Genomic DNA, 24,161 nt, shown 5'->3' on the forward strand with positions numbered 1-24,161 from the left:
ACATAGGTGGAGAAAACATGGTGGTCCAAAGGGCCCCTAGTGTGCTCCCTTTTGCCAATCACCTTTCCAGCTCTCAGCTTCACCGTACCCCCTCCTATCATTTCGCATTTCCCCCTCCCCCTCCTACTTTCAAATCTCTTACTGTCTTCCCTTTCAGTTAATCCTGACGAAGGGTCTCGGCCCGAAACGTCGACAGCACTTCTCCGTCTAGATGCTGCCTGACCTGCTGCGTTCTACCAGCATTTTGTGTGTGTCCCTTTGACTTATTCACTTTGCCGCAGCCATCTCTTCCTCCTGCACGGCCGGCCGGGATCCCCGACCCTGAGAGAACAGCTCGATGCTTGGGATGTTTCAGCGAAGGATGATTCTCTTGATCTTTGCGATGAAATTCATGGAGTCTAAAAACTTTGGAAATGGAGCGGAGAAGGAAAACTGGAATGGACAAATCCTCGAGACAGATGTGTGTGTGTGTGTGTGTGTGTGTGTGTGTGTGTGTGTGTGTGTGTGTGTGTGTGTGTGTGTGTGTGTGTGTGACTCTGTGTGTGTATGTGTGTGTGTGTGTGTGTGTGTGTGTGGGTGTGTGTGTGTATGTGTGTGTGGTGTGTGGTGTGTGGTGTGTGTGTGTGTGTATATGTGTGTGGTGTGTGGTGTGTGTGTGTGTATATGTGTGTGTGTGTGTGTGTGTGTGTGTGTGTGTGTGTGACTCTGTGTGTGTGTGTGTGTGTGTGTGTGTGTGTGTGTGTGTGTGTGTGTGTGTGGGTGTGTGGTGTGTGTGTGTGTGTGTGTATGTGTGTGTGGTGTGTGGTGTGTGGTGTGTGTGTGTATATGTGTGTGGTGTGTGGTGTGTGGTGTGTGTGTGTGTGTGTGTGTGTGTGTGTGTGTGTGTGTGTGTGTGTGTGTGTGTGTGTGTGTGTGTGTGCGTGTGTGTGTGGTGTGTGTGTGTGTGTGTGTGTGTTTCCAGTGTAATTGGTTCCAGTATAACAGAGCCTGGATAGCTCAGTCGGTAGAGCATCAGACTTTTAATCTGAGGGTCCAGGGTTCAAGTCCCTGTTCAGGCGCTCACTTTATATCGCAGGTTGTCTCCTCATCGCCGTATTCAGTTCCATCCCATGACAGACAGCTTTTCCACTCCAAACGCATTGAAATGTCCGGGGAACTCTTCACTCACAGGGGGCTGGGAGAGTGAAACCAGCTTCCAGCGGAAGTGATGGATGCGGGTTCGGATTTAGCACTTAGGAGACTTTTGGGTAAGTACATGGCTGGAGAGAGTGTGCTGGGGCAATTGACCAGTTGCAGGTCCTGGGGACAAGTCAGAATAATAGATCGGTGTGGACTAAATGGTCTAAGCCTGTTTCTGTGCCGGTCCCCGTGACTCTGTTTTCCAGAGTGGGTGATTTAGTGTACAGTGTAATTATGCAGAAAGTACTCACATTGATATTAACCCTATATTTCAGATTCAGTTCATCCATTGCCAGTCCAGAGGACACGGCGCATGTATCTGGCTGACCTTTGACATACCACATCAGCACACAGCACTCCATATTGGGCCTTTACCAGCGTAATATACAATTTCACTCTAACATCCCAACTCCCGCGCTCTCTACTCTGATTTGTGAAGCCAATGTGCATGTTTCCACTGTGAGAGTCACTGGGATCTGCAGTGAGCCGACAGGCCGCGTCGTCCCGAACTCCACTCTAAAGAGCATCCAGATTATTGATTATACATTACTGAAATAGGCCTGAATCTGACACAAGACACACGGCCCTTCGCGATCAAGCCGACTTCCACCATAACATATTTTGGGTCAGTGAGCCTCAGCTCAACAGTAGGAGAGCTGCTGGAAGTGATTATTTTGGCCGGGGGTTTCTGTACATTTGGAATGTATACCGTCAAATGTTGAACAGTCATTATTGTTTCGTGTCCTGCAGGGCTTATTTTGATGGCTGACGGCGTGTGCTGAGAAATTAGAAGAAAACATCAATGGTGATTGATGAGATTAGGATAGTGGATGTTTGTGAGGTGTTTCAGTCAATAAAACACAGAAGCGGAACTGTTCATTCGGCCCATCGAATTCACTCCACAATTTCATCATGGATGTTTTATTTTTCCTTCTGAATCCCATTATCCCGCCTACTGTCCTTAACCTTTGACGCCTTCACTAATCAGGAGCCCATCAACCTCTGCTTTAAATATGACGTGTAACTTCGCTTCCGTAGCCGACTGAGGCAACAGTTCTACCGATTCGACACTCTCTGGTTTTCTGTCTCGCCCCATCCATCTGCCCACGAACCATTGTTCCCCAAACCGCTCTCACCCATGTACCTACACAAACGTCCCTTCAATGTGACAACTGGATCAATACTCGCACCACACCCTGAGTGACGAATTTGGGCTCGTGTTTCTATTAAACCTTTCACCGTTCACCCGCAACCCGTGACACCTAGTTCTAGTCTAAACCAGCAAGAGGGGGAGGGCGAGAGCCTGCATGGACCCACCCTATCTCAACCTCCAAATATCTTATATAGCTGCAACATAACATTCCCCAAATCCACACTCTGTGCGCTGACTGATGCAAAGTCTTGGTGGGATGTTGGGTGTCCAATGTTTGGCAAGGATCGATGACAGAGTCCCTGTTGTTCGTGATAGATTATAAATGACTTGGATGAAAATGGAGATGGACAGGATAACCTTCACCGCTAGGGACATTCAATGCAAGAATAGAGAAGTAACGTTGCAACTCTCTGAAATTTTGTTCCGGCCGCACTGGGAGTGTTGTGTACAGCTCCGAGCGCTCCATTACAGGGAGAGCGTGGTGCCGTTGGTGAGGTTTCAGAAGTGGCTTACCGGGCTGACGCATGGGTGAGACGGTATTCTCTGCAAGGACAGTTTGACAGATACATTTAGGACAGATGCCTACACCTTTACTGGAGGGCGGCTTGCAATTCCCTTCCCTCATATCCCTTTGCTTGCCTTAGTGTGTAATCCTTGCCGTTCTTGTTCTTTAACGTGCTTAGCCACTGAGCCTCCAGAGACACAGTTTGTGTCGTGGATTCCCAAAATTAGCCACTTCCAGTGAAAACAAATCCTCATTCATAGCGACGGCTCATCTTGAGCCTGTGATCGTTGATTCTGTACGCCCCCCGCAGGTGCAACACCCATCTTACTGCTGGCATAAGAAGACTGGCCGAAATGTTTAGAGTTTTAGAGATAATACAGAGAAGTGCAGAAGCTTTAATTGGCCAGTTGAGTAACTGTACCTCAAAAGCCGCTTCCTGTCTGGCAGAAGATTGATTCATCGGAAGAACACAGAAATCTGTTGAACCGCATTAAATTAAAAGTTAGCATTAGAGATGTTTTTCACTTTATTCCTCCATTTGTAATCAGAGGACCGACGATGGGCACTCGCTTGTGGCTTATTTTGTCAACTCTTTAATTTCTTCTCCCGAAGTGCACGACCTGATATTTCCCCACATTGTATTCCACCTGACAAATCTTTGCCCGTTCTCTTAAATAGTCTAATTCCTTCTGTGTCCTTTCTACTTCTTCAAGTTTGCATGCGCTTCTTGTTTCTTTAATAAATGAAAACTAGAGTTCTGGAAACCTGAATAAAACTAGCTATTTTGGGAGGCAGTGAACATTTACTGTGCTCAGCCAACCATTTTGTTATCCAAAGCGGTCAAAATATCTGAATTACCAAATGTCACATGCTTTTTGGCGGCTGTTCTATATTCTTGTAATTGATGGAAGACTTTTTGGGCTCAATTTTTGTCTAAGTTACCCGTGGTGTCTTCTTTGGGTGGGAATATACCAGAGATTTTAACAGCTGATACGCTGCCGAAATAAAATCACACGCTGTCTCCATTAGGGCTCCCCTGTTGTGTTTCAGAAGGCCTTTGACAAGGTGCCACACATGAGGCTGCTTAACGAGCTACCAGCCCGTTACAGGAAAGATTCTAGCATGGATAAAGCAGTGGCCGATTAGCTGAAGGCAAAGATTGGGAATAAAGGGAGCTTTTTCTGATTGGCTGCCTGTGACGACGGGGTTTCCACAGGGTTCTGTGTTGGGACCGATTCTTATGTGGTTATGTGTCAATAATTTGGATGATGGAATTGATGAGTTTGTTGCAATATTTGTATTCGATATGAGGATAGGTGGAGAGGCAGGAAATGTTGAGGAAGTCGAGAGCTATAGAAAGACTGACAGAGTAGGGGAATGGGCAAAGAAGTTGCAAATGGAATGCAGTGCCGGAAAGTGCATGGCCATACACTTTGTGAGAAGTAATGAAAGGGTTGACAGTTTTCTAAATGGAGAGAAAATACTCCAAAAACCTGAGGTGCAAAGGGACTTGGGAGTCCTTGTGCAGGATTCCATCAAGGTCAGTTTGCAGGTTGAGCCTGTGATGAAGAAGGCAAACGCAATGCTCGCACTGATTTCGAAAGGACTAGAATATAGAAGCTGGGATGTAACGTCGAGACTTCACAAAACACTGGTGCGGCCTCACTTGGGGAGTATTGCGAGCTGTTTTGGGTCTATTAACTTAGAAAGGATGTGCTGAAACTGGAGGGAAGTTCGTTGGACGTCCTTTTATTCTGAGACTGTGTCCTCTGGACCTAGCCTCTCCCACCACAGGAAGCATCCTCTGCACATCCGCGTGTCCAAACCTTTCAATATTTGATCGGGTTCAATGAGATCACCGCACATCCGACTAAATTCAAGCGAGTGAAGGGCCAGAGCATCACTCGCTCCTCATACGGTAAGCCTTTCATTCCCGGAATCGTTCTGGTGATTCTGCCCTGAACCCTCTCCAAAGTCTTTCTTAAATAAGGGGCGCAAAACTGCTCATAATACTCCAGCTGAGGCCTCACCAGTGCCGGAGAAAACCTCAGCATTACCCCCCTGCTTCAGTATCCTGGTCCTCTCGAGATAAACGGTGACATCCTTTTTGCCTTCATTACAAGCGACTCGACCTGGAAGTGTATCAATAACTTCTGCACAGACATCGGGAAGGCGTTTCTCTTTCTGCTTTGCTCCAACGTCTCGGCTGAAAATCAATCAACAGTTGAATCAGACACCGTAAGGAATATCTAGATTAGGCTTTTCAGATTCACAGCACGCAATTGTCAACAGCTTTAGGGTTTGGGGTCGGGAGCTGGAGTTTAAAAGAGATATATGGGCATGTTTTTATTTGGACAGAGAGGGCAATTTACCTTGCCGGCGGTGTTGTGTCACCAGCAACAATTATAGATGGCGTTTAAGCGACGCGGTGCCAGGGGAGATAGCTGAAGTAAGTTGGCTCAGGACACGTTAGAGCAGACACACGCCCAGGCACAGATCGGAGAGTTTTGGACAGGCGCGATTGTCTTCAATTTGCATCAGGGGTTGCACAGACGTTGCGGGGCCGAACAACTCTAAGCTGGACTGTGTCCGGGATATTTGCCACAATGCGCTGTCAGTCAAACCTCCGATCGAGACATCGGTGGTGCCGGACAGGTAGTTTCCTTGACTTTTGGACGTCATAAATGAGACAGGACTCTTTAAAAAATAATGTTACCCAGTGCTGTGAGGAATTTGTCAATAAATTTATAGCGAGGGCGGGGAGCGCGTCAACCGCGCGTTTCAGGGGAACGAAGACTCATCACATGCGAGTCCGTCTCCGGGTTCCAAATAATCAGATAGATGTTGTCCCAGTTTCACAAAACAATCAATACCTACCACCCTAATTACACGCGGTGTAAGCTAACAACCATTGTGGTTAGCTCCGAAAGTTTAATTGTCATCGAGATAAGTGTGTGGACAGGAGAACTTTAGATGGGTCTTGGCCAATCAGGGCCGATGGGATTAGCTTGCCGGACAATGCCGTCGGCATGGACGAGTTTGGCCGAAAGACACTTTTCCACTCTGTAAGACTGTATGACTCTATTAAATGTTCGATGCAGCAAAGGACGCCAGGTTGTCTGCTGTGGACCAACTAGCGACTAAGCTGCGATATTACTTTGCACCGTCCCACTTAAAACAGGCGACATGTTATTGAACATATACAATTTAAACAGGAAGACCAGAGATATTACTGAGGCTGGAAATCCGGAGCAACTCATATAAAGTGCCCGAGAAACTCAGCAGGTCAGACAGCATCCATGGAAATGAATAAACAATCGACATTTCGTTCCGAGACCCTTCGTCAGGGGCGGAAAGGAAGGAGGGGCGATGCCAGGGTAAGAAGCTGGGAGGCGATTGGTGGAAAATGTTCAGTGTTGGAGAGGGAATCTGATAGAAGTCGAGAGTCGGTCATGGGAGAAAGCGAAGGAGGAAGGGAACAGGGAGGTGAGGAGAAGAGGCAGAGTGGGGAAGTGAAGATGGAAGGGGAAGGAGGAACAATTTGAAGGACAAATCGATATTCACGACGTCAGTTTGGAGGCCACCTAGACGGAATAGACAATGTTGGTCCTTCAGTCCGAGAGAGGCCTCATCCTGACAGAAGAGGAGGCCACAGACCGACATGTGGGAATGCGATGTGAATGAGGACTGGAACTGAAATGTTTGGTCACCGGAAATCCTGCCTTTTGCAGATGGAACGAAGATGTTCGACAAAGCGGACCACCAATCTAGTTTGGGTCTCAACAATGTAGAGGAGGTCACATTGGGATCAGCGGATATAGTAGACAACTCCAACAGATTTTCATGTGAAATGTTGCTTCACCTGGAAGGACAGTTTCTGGGAGTATTAGGGGACAAGGAAATGGCAGATGAACTAGATGAGTATTTGGCATCCGTCTTCATTGTGGAAGACAGTAGCAGTGTGCCGGAAGTTCGACAGTCTCAGGGGGGAACGTGAGGGCAATTGCCATTACTAGCATGAATGTGCATGGGACGCTGGTTGGTTGGACAGTAGATGAGACACCAGAACATGATGGACAGGTTTCTGAAAGAAGTACCTCAACAGATTGTGTCGGCATTACTAATAACATTTCCAGAAGCACTGGCTTCTGGCTCGTTCCCGGAGGACTGGAAATGGTAAATATCACTCTACTCTTCAAGAAACGAGGGAGGCAGAGGAAAGAAAATGATTGGCAGATCAGCCTAATCTCAATGGTTGGGAAGATGCTGGAGTTGATTTTAAAAGATGAAGGCTCAGAGTACGTGGGGGCACACATGATAAAATGGGCCAAGGCCGGCATGGTTTCCTTAACGGGATATCTGGCCCGATCATCTGTGAGATTTCTTTCAGGACATCACAAGCAGGAGAGACAAAGTTCTTGAGGAGTTGAATTTTCGGTGTGTTGGATACGGGGCTCATGGAGCGGAAGGGGTGGAGACGAGGAACTCTGTCCTTGTTAAGGCGGCGGGACTGTGGAGGGAGAGTGAAAATGCTCTTTTCTTAAATTTCACCGAGCATTTTCCAGCCGAAAACTACATTTTGCGATATGGTGAATTGCCCGGGATGATCTCAGAGATAACGGTCAACAGATCTGCCGTTGCCATGGTCACCAAGTAGTTAGTGATGCAGCTGGGTTGAGAGGGACACAATTCCCTTGCGTTAGGATCACGGATTCACTAGAAAAAAAAGTAAAATTAGTAAACATATCTGCGAATCGCTCTGATGAGGCAGGGAATTGGATTCGACATCAGCTTTAGGGGAAAGGCCCGAGTGTGGTAGTGGATGGTTGCTTTTCTTCTGGGAAGCCTGAGACCAGTGTTGTACCGCAGGGATCCGTGATGGGTCCGTTGTTATTCTCATCTATATCCACATTCCGGATGATGATATGTAAAGATTTATTTTTTTTTACTCAGGATTTTTTTTAATTGTAAAATTTTCTCCTCTTTCTCTATAGGTAGAGAAAGTTGAAGTTCCTTCTCCCATTCGTTTTTAATTTTATCAGATATATCTGGCTGTATATTCATAATCATACCATATATGATTGCTGTTAAACCCTTTTGATAAAGATTTAAGCCTTTTTTTCATGATATCAGTTGAATACGAAATCGGAAAGGTCGGTAACATCGTATTTAAAAAAAATCTCTAATATGTAAATATCTAAAAAAATGATTTGGGCGAATTATATTTATCATCTATCTATTGGCACCTGACAGCAAGTTAAAATAACCCTGCTCTAGAATCACATGTTCAAGAAAAGGGGTTTTTTTTAAACAGAACACAGCGCCAATTGTTGGCACAGCCACGGTCGCCATTTTCTCCATGCAATATTTTGTCTTTACTGTTGGTAAATGGAAGGGGAACGAATGGAAATATAAGAATGTGATCTGTGTTTGTTTAGCCTAGGAATATGTTTGATTGATGGCTTGCAAGGACTCGTGGCTGATGGGCCTGTTTCCGTCCTGTGTCAATACATGAAGAAGTTAAGCAGCAGAGAGGGCGGAAGAATTAGTAAGACAACGAGACTCGTACTGCGATGCCAGGATTGCCGTGTTATTGCTTCGATCATCCGATTGTCAGGAAAATGTGGACATTTATAGGTATTAATATTGAAGTAGTAAAATGGATTCAGCAGTGGCTGGATGGAAGATGCCAGAGAGTAGTGGTGGATAACTGTTTGTCAGGTTGGAGGCCGGTGACTAGTGGTGTGCCTCAAGGATCTGTACTGGGTCCAATGTTGTTTGACATATACATTAATGATCTGGATGATGGGGTGGTAAATTGGATTAGTAAGTATGCAGATAATACTAGGGTAGGTGGCGTTGTGGATAATGAAGTAGGTTTTCAAAGCTTGCAGAGCAATTTAGGCCTGTTAGAAGAGTAGGCAGAAGGAGTTTAATGCTGATAAGTGTGAGGTGCAACATTTTGGTAGGAATAATCCAAATAGGACATGCATGGTAAATGGTAGGGCGTTGAAGAATGCAATAGAACAGAGTGATCGAGGAATAATTGTGCATAGTTCCCTGAGGCGAAATCTCATGTGGATAGGCTGGTGAAGAAAGCTTTTGGTATGCTGGGCTTTATAAATCAGAGCATTGAGTATAGGTGTTGGGATGTAATTTCAAAATTGTACAAGGCATTGGTGAGGCCAAATTTGGAGTATTGTGTACAGTTCTGGTCACCGAATTATAGGAAACATGTCAACAAAATATAAAGTGTACAGAGGAGATTTACTAGAATGCCACCTGGGTTTCAGCACCTAAGTTACAGAGAAAGGCTCAACAAGTTAGATCTTTATTCTTTGGAGCGTAGAAGGTTAAGGGGGGACTTGATAGAGGTATTTAAAATTATGAGGGGGATAGATAGAGTTGACGTGCATAAGCTTTTTTCCATTGAGGGTAGGGGAGATTCAAACAAGAGGACATGAGTTGAGTGTTAGGGGGCAAAGGTTTAGGGGTAACACGAGGGAGAACTTCTTTACACAGAGAGTGGTAGCTATGTGGAACGAGCTTCCAGTAGAAGAGGTAGGGACAGGTTCGATATTTACATTTAAAAAAAATGTAGATATATATGGACAGGAAAGGAATGGAGGGTTATGGGCTGAGCGCAGGTCGGTGTGACTAGGTGAGGGTAAGCGTTCGGCACGGACTAGAAGGGCCGAGATGGCCTGTTTCCGTGCTGTAATTGCTATATGGTTACATGGTTATAACAGAGAGAGAGATACAGACAGACTGACAGCCAGACAGACAGATAATTAGACAGGCAGGCAGTCAGCGACGGACAAAGGAAGAGTTTTTGTAATGCATAGCTGTGAATAATACGGCAGAATTGCTTCTTTCTGGTTCAGGAACTGAAGATTACTCATCCGAAGTTACTACATTCGATATGCAGATCGGACGGATGAATGATGCAACTTTGGAACTGAACAATTATCTTCATTTACGGACAGATTGGGCTAGAATATAAATTAAAATGAAGGTTACCTAATAATCACTGTACATATTTTCATCACACTAAATCCGACATGGTGGCCTGTCGATACATGCACTGTTATAATTCCCACATAACGCTGAAACAATCGTGCAGAGCAGAGGGAAATACTTGTGGATAAATTAGAAATCAAAGTTAGAACTTGCACACTGGAGAGAGGTTCACATGTTAAAGAGTGACAGCGGTGTGCCCAGGGGCATTTGCCATAGGAGCCGACCCTAGAGTAGGAGAAGCTTGGATAGCACAGAGTGTGCAGTTTCAGGATCATGAACAGTACTGATTGTGCTGTTTCAGGACAATGGATAGTACAGTGCGTTCAGCTTCAGGACTACGGATAGTACCGAGTGTGATGTTTCAGAACCATGGAGAGTACAGAGTTTGCAGCTTCAGCACTATTTTTGAGAGAACTTCGGGGACAGGGGACAATTCTGGTGACAGCTTGATTTCTGTCGAGTATCACGATATTCTTCCACTTTCCAAAAAATATATAGGCTGGTTTAAAAACTGGCCATTACAAAGTTGTCTATAGTGTATAAATGAGTGGTGGATCTGTCCGAGTGGCGTACAGTGATTGGAGTGTGGAACGTGTTTGTTATAAAGTCTCTCGTTAACTTGATGGGTTGCTGAAGTCTGAACCTCAAGTTTGACTTCCCGACCTACTGTATGTATGATCGTGTTAACTTTGTCGTCTAACACTGATCATTCCGATCGAAATCATACTTTGAATCTCTGTTCCCTCTATGCTGCGCGGGGGCGTGGTCGCTCGGTAAATACTCCCCCTAACATTGCCTTTGCCACCACGTAGCTGGAAGTGCCACGCAGTTTTCAGGCCGTGACGCAAGTTGCTGCTCAGTGGAATGGTTGGTCTGAACATCTGTAAAAGTAAATAGACAGAACTTTGCGCAGGAAAGTTCTTTTGGATTGATTACAACTTCATTATCCCTTCCCTTCCAATTTATCCGATGCGGTATAATAAATACAGCTGTGAGAGTCGGAGGGATGCATTGTTTTGAGAAGGTGTATAGATTAACCACATATTGGATCGATGTCTGTACAATGGATGGGTTCTCATGTTCTGGGTTGCTGTATTATTTCAGCGTAATACTCTGACTGAGGAACGGTAACGTTTTATACGAACTTAAGAAATGGGAGCAGGAGTTGGTCATCTGGTCCGTCGGGCCTGCTCCGCCATTCAACAAGATCATGGCTGGAAGCCTGGGAATCATCCTGGTGAACCTCCTCTGCACCGCGTCGAAAGCCAGTGTATCCTTCCTCAAGTAAGGAGACCAGAACTGCACACAGTACTCCAGGTGCGGCCTCTCCAGTACCCTGTACGGTTGCCGCTTAACCACCCTGCTCTTAAATTCAATCCCCTGATGTTCTATAAAACAGACAAATATATTCCAACATTCCATTTGCCTGTTTAAACAGCTACATCGCCACGCATTACAGCGGATGCCTTGATTTACCGCACGGTATTCACTGATATTTTTAATTATTATTTTAACGATGTAAACCACTTAGAGGTTCACATACTTAAAAGTTTCTTCCGGGTCTCCGCTGGTCTTTTGTATTATTGTGCCACTCTAAGCTCAATTTTATTTACAGTTTATATCGAAGGTTGATATTGCCGTAAATTGTCGTCATTTGTTGCCAGCTTTACATTGGAACTTTCTTAACCGTGTAATTTCTGTAGAATTGTCGACATCTATTAAATCGTTCAAGCTATGGCCAACACCGGCATTTCAAGTTTCAGATCAAGTTATGTTTTAATGTCTCAGTTCCAGAGGGTCAATCGCCACGTTCGGTTTTACTGCAATGCGAGGGGATCGCAGCAAATACCGTTGACTATCGGCGGCAACTGAACAAAGGTCGACAGTGGAATAATACGGGATCTGTTGATTAACACCAGCCTGCTCTAATGAAGAGCCTCATGTTTGATTGAAAGTGACTTCGCCAATTTCATTGATTAACTTATTAAGAATTGTCGGTACTCCGGGGCGTTCATCGTTATTTTGATGCTAAATATATCCAAAGAGTTTCGAAATTTACTGACGCGCGATTTAATTAAAACAATTATGAATCGGAATGACGTTGTAACCTTACTGTCCCTGTGGAGATGTGGCGGGGTTTATATTGAAGGCAGCCGGAGCAAATATCTCAGTGTGGTTGTCTCTGAATCAACGGATCCGATCCTTCACATTGAAAATGCTGGAGACGTTCTACAGTGTCAGGAAAATATATTATATCATCATTGCAGTCATTGGTATCCCAGGTAAGCAATGACAATTTACTTTAGTTAATTTTGTAACTTTACATTCGAGATTGTCTCACGGTTTAATCTACAGTTTGCCTGCTGAGGCAATGGTTTTGCTTGAACCAAGAGTGGGACAGTGGTGTCGTTTCCACAATCCAACATCCTCAATGTATGGCACTAGTAATGATAATTATACTAGTTCTAATGGTAATAGTAATAAATAATAACAATAACAGGAAAAATACTACTACTATTACTAATACTACTACTACTACTACTACTACTACTACTACTACTACTACTACTACTACTACTAATAATAATAATAATAATAATAATAATAATAATAATAATAATAATAATAATAATAATAATAATAATAATAATAATAGAAAGGCTCTTGGCTTTTCTGGGCGTTGAAAGTTAATTATTGAAAAGTCAGCCTCTATAATCACAGAGATATCTGGCGAAGTATTTGACAAGTAGCCCGGTTACTGTGTGATAATAAATGACATAATTTGCAGATAAAGTGTGTATTGTTGAGTTTCTGTCCACTATGTTGAAGGACACAAGCAAATGCTTTAAAACAGTTGCGTCGTGAGAAAGATCCCAGTAATTCCTCTGTTATTTGGCATTTTGTGATGTTATTTATTTCTTCTTCCACTGCAGCTGTGGTTTAAATAAGTTTATTCATTATTACTCTTCATAAAACCTATGTTTCCATGTCACCATTTTGCAAATGGTGTTCGACCTGATGATCACGTTCACCATTTGCATTTTATACCACAGTTCCAGAAAACCTACTGCATCCAGTTTGCCAAAACCGAACTGCCTGCATGTTTGCACAGAATGTTTACATAAAATGGAGACTTTAGTTCGGATTGTAAACGAAATACACACACATGCCTGCACTTTGTCTCGCTTACACACGGGAACTTAGATGTTTAGAAGGGAGACTGATTGACAGTATTACTTGCTAAACTTCCTAACAGAGTATACTCGGAACACTGAAATTATTGCTCACATTTCACCGGTTTTATTTCCCTTCACTTTCTGCAGTGAATCTAGTTGCGATTGGGATTCTGTCCCGGGGAAAGTGCGGCCTCTCCACCCGCACCACTCGCTACCTGGTGGCCATGGCAACGGGAGACCTCATGGCTGTTACCACTGCAGTCATACTGAGGCGGATCAGTTTTTATTTCCCAGGAACCTTCTTGGATATCTACCCAGTGTAGCATTATCTTTGTACTGCAGTGTGCATCCAGAGACTGTTCGGTCTGGCTCACCGTCACCTTCACCTTCGATCGATTTGTCGCCATTTGTTGTCAGAAGCTGAAAACAAAATATTGCACCGGGAAAACTTCTGTTTTCGTTCTGATGACGACCTGCGCACTGATCATTTTTTAAAACGCTCCTTTCTATTTTATATATAAGCCAGGAACACTGATTAATAACGTTCTTTGGTTCTGCAAGTTAAGGGCAAGTTATTACACTGAGCATGGGTGGGTGTCTTTTAATACTTTGGACAGGATTTTAACTCCTTTGATCCCCTTTGCTTTAATCCTGCTTCTCAACTTTCTGACAGTCAGACACATCCTATTGGCCAGTCGAGTGCGCAAGGCATTAAGGGGTCAGAGCAAGAGAGACAATTGGAGTGACCCGGAGATGGAGAGCAGGAGGAGGTCGGTGGTCTTACTCTTCACCATATCCGGCAGCTTCATTCTACTGTGGTTACCCACTGCTGTAACCTTCCTATATTATCACATTTCCTGAACAAATCCCAGCAATTCCCAATATATCCTTCAGCAGGTCGGGTACATGTTGCAGAATTTATGTTGTTGTACAAACACATTTATTTATGGGGTGACTCAGGCCAAGTTCAGAGAACAGTTCATAAGCGCTGTGAAATACCCCGTGACGTCACTGCTGCTATTAATTAACAACCTCAAGGACTGACCCCGGCCACGGCTACTTTCAATATCTCCAGTTTAAAAATACTTAACACTTGAAAAAGTTAAACATGGAAACAAGCAAATGTATCGAAAGGTGGGAGTTTGTCTTAGAAAGTGACATTAGCCTAATGGAAAAACGCGAGTTTTATCCAAATATTCAAGATTCAAGATTCATGACGGTTTGTTGTCATTCTTCAGTTCACGTGTGTAAAGGAGAACGAAATGAATGTTACTCCGGATTCAATGCAGTAAAACAAAAAATAGAATAAGCATAAAGAAATCATCAAAAAAAAAGACAACCAATAAAACCAATCCCATAAACCCGTTTACAAGTAACTGTTTTATACACAGTCTGATAGAATTACATACAGTGATACCAGGCGATATGTATGAAGAGTTGTGCGGGGGGGGGGGAGTGTTCGGGGGGGGGGGGGCAAATCGGTGCAGGTGTTGAGCAGCCTGACGGTTTGGGAGAAATAACATTTTTCAGTCTAGTGGATATTGTGTCGCCTCCCCCCTGATGGAAGTGTGGGCAGTTCAGGGTATCAGAGTCTGAGCCTGTCATCCTTGGAATAGCCAAACACACACATGGTAGATGTATGCAAGGTAATGATCAGTACATGAAAGGTAGATAGGAGGAAATTTACCACCATGTCAGAGCAGTCTACAATGAAGAAGCTTACATTTCAGTTCGGGGATATATCCTTAGGAAAGTAAAAGGTGTTTTCATTTTGGAATGCACTGCCTGAGAAGGATGGGTTCAGAGTCTTTCCCAACATGTGTGAAACCATTTAGTGAGAGAATTGGAAAGCAAAGGCAGAGAAGGCTATGGATAATGGTCTAGAAAATGGGGTTGGTATGGATAGAAACGGTGGAAATAATTGATCAAAGAGACTGCTTCTGAGTTGTATGTAGCCCGATTCCTCGATGGCTTCGACTCAAACTCCCACATCCTGTATAAATAAATGATACAGTGAGATGCTCCTATCGATCCCCACTGCCCAGTTTCGCTCTGATCCTCAGCACGAACCTGAGACTGGAAATGTATGAAGACTGACAGTAATTCAATCGTTGTGACCCATTGCATCCCAACGTCAACCCCGGTACACAGCTGGGTGAACTGGGAATTAGTTTTCATTCTTTTTAGTAAATCAGATGGGTTCCTGGATCTAGTCTTTCACCTCTAACTTGGTCCCCGGGACGCAAACCTTCCGCAGCCATTCGTCCTTTTCCTTGGCCGGGGATTTCCATATACTCCTTGTCCGTGTTACTCTCACCACACACTGTATCCATCTGCAAACACTGACAATGATTACGACCATGAGCAGTGAATCCTCGGAGAGGTTTCAGTCATTTATGTCAACCAATGGTCAGTCGTAGAAGCTGGTATCTGTGGATACCTTTGGGGAGCATGAAAAAATGGATTATCAGGACGGATAAAGAGAACGGTAAGGTTAATATAACTGCACAACCATGGATGTGGGATTATTAGTGCTAACTAACAAGTGAATCGACTTGCATGTTGCAAAGGAAATAATATAGACAACTTTCGATAAATTTAATTGCGAATTCGACAATTTGCAATTCTGCAACACAGCTTTCTTCCAGATTAAATGTGCGTGATTGAAAATAAAATGCAGGACGGGACGGGTTGGCGGAGAGGGTGCGTGGGTGGAGGACAGCAAGTTCCCGGAGGAAACATGTTCCGGGTCATGACTGAGATTTGAAATAAACTGTTCTGTGTTGCGATCTCCGTGTGTTTCACTTCCTCAGCTGCGACGTGACGACCTTGTGAACGGGGAGTGCAGAATAACAAGTTGCAAGGAAGTCTTTGACTAGAGAGGAAATGCTGTTGAGAGCAAAGGCGTAGTACGATCCAGAAGTCTACAGAAAGTAATGGATACGGCCCCGTCCGTCACGGGCAAAGCCCTCCCCGCCATTGAGAACATCTACCCGGAGCGCGGTCACAGTAAACCAGCGTCCATCATCGGGGATCCCCACCACACAGATCATGCTCTTTTGTGCCGTGTGGAAGAAGGTACAGGAGAGTCAGGACCCCACACCACCGGGTTCATGAACAGTTACTACCCCTCAGCCACCAGCCCCTTGGTCCAAAGGGCCTAACTTCACAACTTCACTTGCCCCAAAACTGAAATGTCCCCACAGCCTATGGACTCACCTCCAAAAACTCTTCATCTGATGTTCTACATATGTATGGCTTATTAAATAGTTGTTATTATTTCAAACGCGTCTCTTTCATTTCCCGCACATCTGCCCACCACCCCACTCGGGATAGGGTTCCCCTTCTCCTCACCTACCACCCCACCAGCCTCCGGATCCAACTTATACTTCTCCGTAACTTCCGCCTCTTCCAATGGGATCCTACTACCAAGTGCATCTTTCCCTCCCCCGCTCTTTCTGCTTTCCGCAGGGATCGCTCCCTACGCAACTTCCTTGTCCATTAATCCACCCCCCCCCCACCCGTTCCCACCGATCTCCCTCCTGGCACTTATCCTTGCAAGCGGAACAAGTGCTACTCCTGCCCTTACACTTCCTCCCTCACCACCATTCAGGGCCCCAGACAGTCCTTCCAGGTGAGGCGACATTTCACCTTTGAGTCGGCTGGTGTGGTATACTGCATCCGGTGCTCCCGGTGTGGCCTTTTATATATTGGTGAGACCCGACGCAGACTGGGAGACCGTTTCGCTGAACACTTATGCTCTGCCCGCCAGAGGAAGCAGTATCTCCCAGTGACCACACATTTTAATTTCACGTCCCATTCCCATTCTGGTATGTCTATCCATGGCCTCCTCTACTGTCAAGATGAAGCCACACTCAGGTTGGAGGAACAACACCTTATATACCGGCTGGGTAGCCTCCAACCCGATGGCATAAACATTGACTTCTCTAACTTCCATTAATGCCCCTCCTCCCCGACTTACCCCATCCCTGTTATATTTAGTTTTTTTCTCTGTCTCTGCCCATCACTCTTCCTGTTCTCCATCTCCCTCTGGTGCTCCCCTCCACCTTTCTTTCTCCCTAGGCCTCCCATCCCATAATCCTTTCCCTTCTCCAGCTCTGTATCCCTTCTGCCAATCACCTTTCCGGCTCTCGGCTCCACCCCACCCCCTCCGGTCTTTTCCTATTATTTTGCATTTCCCCCTCGCCCTCCTACTTTCAACTCTCTTACTATCTTTCCTTTCAGTTAGTCCTGACGAAGGGTCTCGGCTTGAAACGTCGACAGCACTTCTCCCTATAGATGCTGCCTGGCCTGCTGTGTTCCACCAGCATTTTGTGTGTGTTGTTATTATTTGTTTATTTTTGTATTTACACAATTTATTGTCGTTTGCACATTGGATGAACGCCCGAAGTTGGTGCGATCTTTCACTGATTCTATTATTGTCATGATTTTTTGTGGGCAGCACTACAGTGCAATACATAAGACAACTACAGTGCTTTGCAATATCTTAGGCACCCTCGAGATATATAGATATATATATATATATATATATATATATATATATATATTGCTTACGTCTTTTGCTCCATATCATCACAGCAATGAGCTGATATCGTTCATATAGAACAGATCTCAGTTTCAATTGAGATGGTGTGGTCTGATTTCACCCTTTCGTCAGGTCGAGTATATTTATTTTTACTCGACCTGAAGAAAAATTTAAAAACCTATATCACAATGAACATTTTCCTGTGAAGATTCCTGTGAAGAACGCTGCGAGGGTATGCAGCTGGTGTAACACTGAATAGCCACCTTGTATGTCTGCTGCCCTTATCCTGTTTCTCTGTTTTGTATTCTATTCTCTCTGCTTGTACCCGTCTTATTTTTAATGTTCTGCATTTCTCCAGCCCAAATTTCATGTTTATATCTTTCGAAATTGGTTCTACTATTTGAATTTATTCATAGCTTAACTGATGAAGTAGCAGATAATTTCAAATCACCCACGTGGAGAATTTGTGTTAACGTAGAGCTCATTTCATTACTTCTGATTTGATACCTGTCACGTACCCCGTGACCGGATTACCGAAGCAGCAGAAATGGAGAATACATTGGAGTCTGGTATTACTGTAACTAATAGTATTTATTAGTAAACTAAGCAATACAGTTCTATAAAATACAAATTTATGAAACAGGTTAGCAATGATATATCCAGAAGTGTGGAAATAGAAATCAAAACCAAGCTCTTTCAAAGTCCAGGGGTGAATGAATAGACTTACGAGGTTGCAGAGTTCACTTCAGTTCAGTTTAGTTTAGGTAGTTTAGGTCGACGTAGTTGCTGGTGTACCGTTGCGGGGAGGGAGGGGGAGAGAGAGAGAGAGAGAGAGAGAGAGAGAGAGAGAGAGAGAGAGAGAGAGAGGAGAGAGAGAGAGAGAGAGAGAGAGAGAGAGAGAGAGAGAGAGAGAGAGAGAGGAGAGAGAGGAGAGAGAGGGAGAGAGAGAGAGAGAGAGAGAGAGAGAGGGCTGATGCAGTTGCCGTCGATCTTCCCGTTGTCTTCCTGTCTTGTTAAGGTCACCGACTGTGACCCCGTACCTGACACGTCCGTTCTTCAGTGGTAGACCTGTCACCCAGGCGAGGGTGGACACACAACCTCCTCACCGGTCGCACCTTCACACACTGTGAGCCTCTGATCGTTTTCCCCGAATCGATCCTCCAAACCTACACGTGGGTACACAACGCTCTTTCAGTGTCCCGTGGTGTGTCTCCATGGTGTGTCTCCCTGTGTCTTTGCAGACCTGCTTTTTATCTCCCCTTGCGGGGTACCGGCCGTCCATCAGGCCGTCCATCACCTGGTCCCGCCTTGCTGTCTCAGTAAGAATCCACACACGCAGGCAAAGAAAGTGTCCTTGGAGCAAAGATAAACAATTATCCAAAGCCAAAATATTAAATCATGTCTCCCTCTCTCATCTGCAGCAAGATGACTTCCTCTTCTTCTCTCTCTCATTATCAGCATAGTTCACGGGGGGGTCAACTCTGGACCTCATCTCAGCATGGTTTACTCATCACATACCCAATTTGCATCAGATTCAGTAGAGGGCGAGTTTAAAGCCAAACAGAACCATAGTGGACCTGAAGAGTCGCCTTGTAAAATGCCTCGTTTATTTTGGTAATGGTGGTTGCTCTGTGTTTGGTCGTTAAAAGATAGGATGATCCGAGTACGTCACTGCTACATCAGATATTGCAGGAATTTCACAGGTATTGGGTGGGTGTGGTGAACTTTCAACTCTGACCGTTAACTATCAGGCCCCTGAACCAGGAGGATAGCTTCACTCTTCTCAACATTGAAGTGACCAATGAACACAACCTATGGACTCACTTTGAAGAACTCGTCAACTCAGTATTACTTATTTACTTCGTATTTGTATACGTTGTCCTCCGTTGCTCATTAGTTGCTTGGTGGCAGAGAGTGTCCGATTTGTCAGCCAAAGAAATTGCCGCATCCCTCTCACTTCCGCATCATTTACAGATGACACTCAATCATTGTGTAGTTTCATCTGGGGCGCAATACTGGCTCAAACAAAAGCACCCCTTATTAACAATTCGAGGAATTATTTTTGCGGGTTATTTTACAGCGTTTAAAAATTACTCTCGGAATTTCACTGAGACACTCGGAAGTAAGCGAGTTCGAACACATACTTGATTCTGTATCTTGTATCCGAGATGGCCTAAGATATACCAAGATTGGTTACAATTACTGGGATTTGTTCCTGCTATATTATGATATAAGCAATCCATAACCGAGGTTAGACACGGGAGATTGAAACTGACGGATATGGTGAAGAACAAAATCACAGAGCTCCCTTCGTTCTCAGCCTCTGGGTCAGTCTGATTCATTCCCTCACCCTCAATCGTCAGGGTCACATTCAGATTTATTTTGATCAGATGTACATCGAAACATACAGTGAAATGCGTCGTTTGCGTCAATCACAACATGGCCTAAGAATGTGCTGGCGGCATCTTGTGAGTATCACCACACATTCTGACGTCAACATAGCGCGTCCACATCGTTCCATAAAACAACACAAGCAACAGCAACAGAGAAACAGAAAAAATATTGGAAACACCGAAATAAGCCCCTTCCTTAACTTCGATCCAGACACACACACACACACACACACACACACACACACACACACACACACACACACACACACACACACACACACACACACACACACACACACACACACACACACACACACACACACACACACAGTCTTACAACCACAGGACGGACAGCCTTCACGCCTCCAGTCTAACTTAGACCCGCGAATTTACAGTCATTGGTCCTCCGACTTCCCATGACTCACTGACTCGCAGACCCAGGGCTTCAGCCTCAGCGACATACACACACGACCGGTAAATAAAATATACCGGACTGTCCGAATGCAGAACTTCATGATAAAAGAAAACGGTAACAGAGGCGTTCCAACCCAATACCCTGTTTCACCCAACACGGAGCACTGGAATAAGCCGACCTTCTTTCATCGAACCACATTGTCAATTCTCCCTCTGGTCCTGAGGTTTCCCACCTTTTTTATGCCTTGGACCCCTTTGGCAGATCGGCGAAGCTTATGGACACTTCTCAGAATTATATATTAAGATAAATAAATTAAAATATACATAATTACGGAATTAGTCAATTATATTGAAATGCAGTTATCAAAATATTTTTTAAAAATTGATTAATTATATAGTAATATATGTGTAAAATATATTATCAGAATGCATACATATAATCACATGCAAATCTGAGATTCTTGCGGGCATACTTTGCAAATCTATAAATCAGCAACTGTAAATTGTAGACATCAGGCACTGTAAGCTGCTAACTGTAAGCAAAAAGTCCAAATGCAGATATAAATAAATAGCAATAAATAACGAGCATGAAATAACAATATAACAGTTTCAATCGACAATAGACAATAGTTGCAGAAGTAGACCATTCGGCCCTTCGAGCCTGCACCACCATTCTGAGATCATGGCTGATCATCTACTATCAATACCCGGTTCCCTCCTTGTCCCCATATCCCTGATTCCCCTATCCATAAGATACCTATCTAGCTCCTTCTTGAAAGCATCCAGAGAATTCGCCTCCACTGCCTTCTGAGGCAGTGCATTCCACACCCCCACAACTCTCTGGGAGAAGAAGTTTTTCCTTAACTCTGTCCTAAATGACCTACCCCTTATTCTTAAACCATGCCCTCTGGTACTGGACTCTCCCAGCATCTGGAACATATTTCCTGCCTCTATCTTGTCCAATCCCTTAATATTCTTATATATTGCAATCAGATCCTTTCTCAATCTCCTTAATTCCAGTGTGTACAAACCCAGTCTCTCCAACCTCTCTGCATAAGACAGTCCAGACATCCCAGGAATTAACCTTATAAATCTACGCTGCACTTCCTCTACAGCCAGGATATCCTTCCTTAACCCTGCAGACCAAAACTGTACACAATACTCTAGGTGTGGTCTGTACAAATGCAAAAGGATTTCCTTGCTCCTGTACTCAATTCCCTTGGTAATAAAGGCCAACATTCTATTAGCCTTCTTCATTGCCTGCTGCACTTGCTCATTCACCTTCAGTGACTGATGAACAAGGACCCCTAGATCTCTTTGTACTTCTCCCTTACCTAACTCTTCACCGTTCAGATAATAATCTGCCTTCCTGTTCTTACTCCCAAATTGGATAACCTCACACTTATTCACATTAAACGTCATCTGCCAAGTATCTGCCCTCTCACCCAGCCTATCCAAGTCACCCTGAATTCTCCTAACATCCTCATCACATATCACACTGCCACCCAGCTTAGTATCATCAGCAAATTTGCTGATGTTATTTTCAATGCCTTCATCCAAATCGTTGACGTAAACTGTAAACAGCTGTGGTCCTAATACCGAGCCCTGTGGCACCCCACTAGTCACCACCTGCCATTCCTAGAAACACCCATTCAACGCTACCCTTTGCTTTCTATCTGCCAACCAGTTTTCTATCCATGTCAATATCTTCCCCCCAATGCCATAAGCTCTGATTTTACCCACCAATCTCCTATGTGGGACCTTATAAAATGCCTTCTGAAAATCGAGGAACACTACATCCACTGGATCTCCCTTGTCTAACTTCCTGGTTACATCCTCGAAAAACTCCAATAGATTAGTGAAGCATGATTTGCCCTTGGGAAATCCATGCTGGCTCGGCCCAATCCTATCACTGCTATCCAGATATGCCACTATTTCATCTTTAATAAAGGACTCTAGCATCTTCCCCACTACTGATTTTAGGTTGGCAGGACGATAGTTCTCTGTTTTCTCCCTCCCTCCTTTCTTAAAGGTGGGATAACATTAGCCATTCTCCAATCCTCAGGAACTGATCCTGAATCTAAGGAACATTGGAAAATGATTACCAATGCATCCGCAATTTCCAGAGCCACCCCCTTTAGTACCCTAGGATGCAGACCATCTGGACCTGGGGATTTGTTAGCCTTCGGTCCCATCAGTCTACTCATCACCGTTTCCTTCCGAATGTCAGTCTGTTTCATTTCCTCTGTTACCCTATGTCCTTGGCCCATCCATGCATCTGGGAGATTGCTTGTGTCTTCCCTAGTGAAGACAGATCTAAAGTACTTATTAAATTTTCTGCCATTCCTCTGTTTCCCATAACAATTTCACCCAATTCATTCTTCAAGGGCGCAACATTGTTCTTAACTATCTTCTTTCTCTTCATATACCTAAAAAAGCTTTTGCTATCCTTCTTTATATTCGTGACTAGCTTGCGTTCGTACGTCATTTTTTTCTCCCCGTATTGCCTTTTTAGTTAAGTTCTGTTGTTCCTTAAAAAATTCCCAATCATCTGTCCTCCCACTCACCTTAGCTCTGTCATACTTCCTTTTTTTTAATGCTATGTAATCTCTGACTTCCTTTGTCAACCACTGTGGCCCCTTTCCCCCCTTTGAATCCTTCCTTCTCCGGGGGATGAACTGATTTTGCACCTTGTGCATTATTCCCAAGAATACCTGCCATTTCTGTTCCACTGTCTTTTCTGCTAGGATATCCGTCCATTTAACTTTGGCCAGCTCCTCCCTCATGGCTCCATAGTCTCCTTTGTTCAACTGCAACACCGGCACCTCCGACCTCCCCTTATCCTTCTCAAATTGCAGATAAAAACTTATCATATTATGGTCACTGCCTCCTAATGGCTCGTTTACTTCAAGATCGCTTATCAAATCCTGTTCATTATATAACACTAAATCCAGAATAGCCTTTTCCCTGGTCGGCTCTCGTACAAGCTGTTCCAAGAATGCATCCCGTAGGCATTCTACAAACTCCCTATCCTGGGGTCCAGGATATTTCAAAGAAATGCTAAATTTCACTGGGAGGTTGGTGAAAATTAAGATTTTTTTTCCCTGTCTACGTTCACCTTTCCACTGATCCCCGGCAGTAGGTTAGAAACCATGTTCTAGGCTCACAGGTTAAACAGAAGGGAAGTATTTTTTTAATAAACAAAGCACAACACTGATTGTTGACAAAACCACAATCGGCATTTTCTCCGTGCAATGTTTCATCTTTATTTCTGGGAAATGGAAGGGGAATGAGTGGAAAAGTAAAAGTGTGATCTGTGTTTGATGGACCTGGCTGCCTGATGGGCCTGTTTCCATCCTGTATCAGTGTACATAGAAATTAAGCAGCAAGGTGGGTGGAAGAATCGGTAAGGTAACGAGGTATCTCTCGTACTGTGAAAACCAGGAATGCTGTGTTATTGCTTCGACCATCTGATTATCAGGTAAATGCGGATATTACGGAGACATTACAGACAGACAGACAGGTAGACAGAAAGATAGACAGATAACTAGACAGGCAGGCGGGCAGCGACGTACAAACAAAGGGTTATGCAGAGCTTGTGAAATGCAGAGCTGTGAATAATATGGCAGAGTAGGTAGTTTTTGATTCGAGGACTGAAGATGAATTACCCGAAGTTCCTAAATCGGCATGGACATCGGGCGGAGGAATTATGCTACCTTGGAATTGAGCAATTATTCTTCAGCAATGGACAGGCCTGGCTCGGATAGAAATTAAA

At 44.3% G+C, this 24,161-nt stretch overlaps 1 non-coding gene across 1 annotated transcript; it reads left to right on the top strand.

Annotated features, from left to right (window-relative positions):
- Positions 1–985: 985 nt before the first annotated feature.
- trnak-uuu (transfer RNA lysine (anticodon UUU)) lies at positions 986–1,058 on the top strand. Its single transcript has one exon. It is a non-coding gene; the product is annotated as a tRNA-Lys (tRNA).
- Positions 1,059–24,161: the final 23,103 nt, after the last annotated feature.

This window comes from Hemitrygon akajei, unplaced genomic scaffold, assembly GCF_048418815.1.
Source record: "Hemitrygon akajei unplaced genomic scaffold, sHemAka1.3 Scf000181, whole genome shotgun sequence".
Classification (NCBI taxonomy): Eukaryota; Metazoa; Chordata; class Chondrichthyes; order Myliobatiformes; family Dasyatidae; genus Hemitrygon; species Hemitrygon akajei.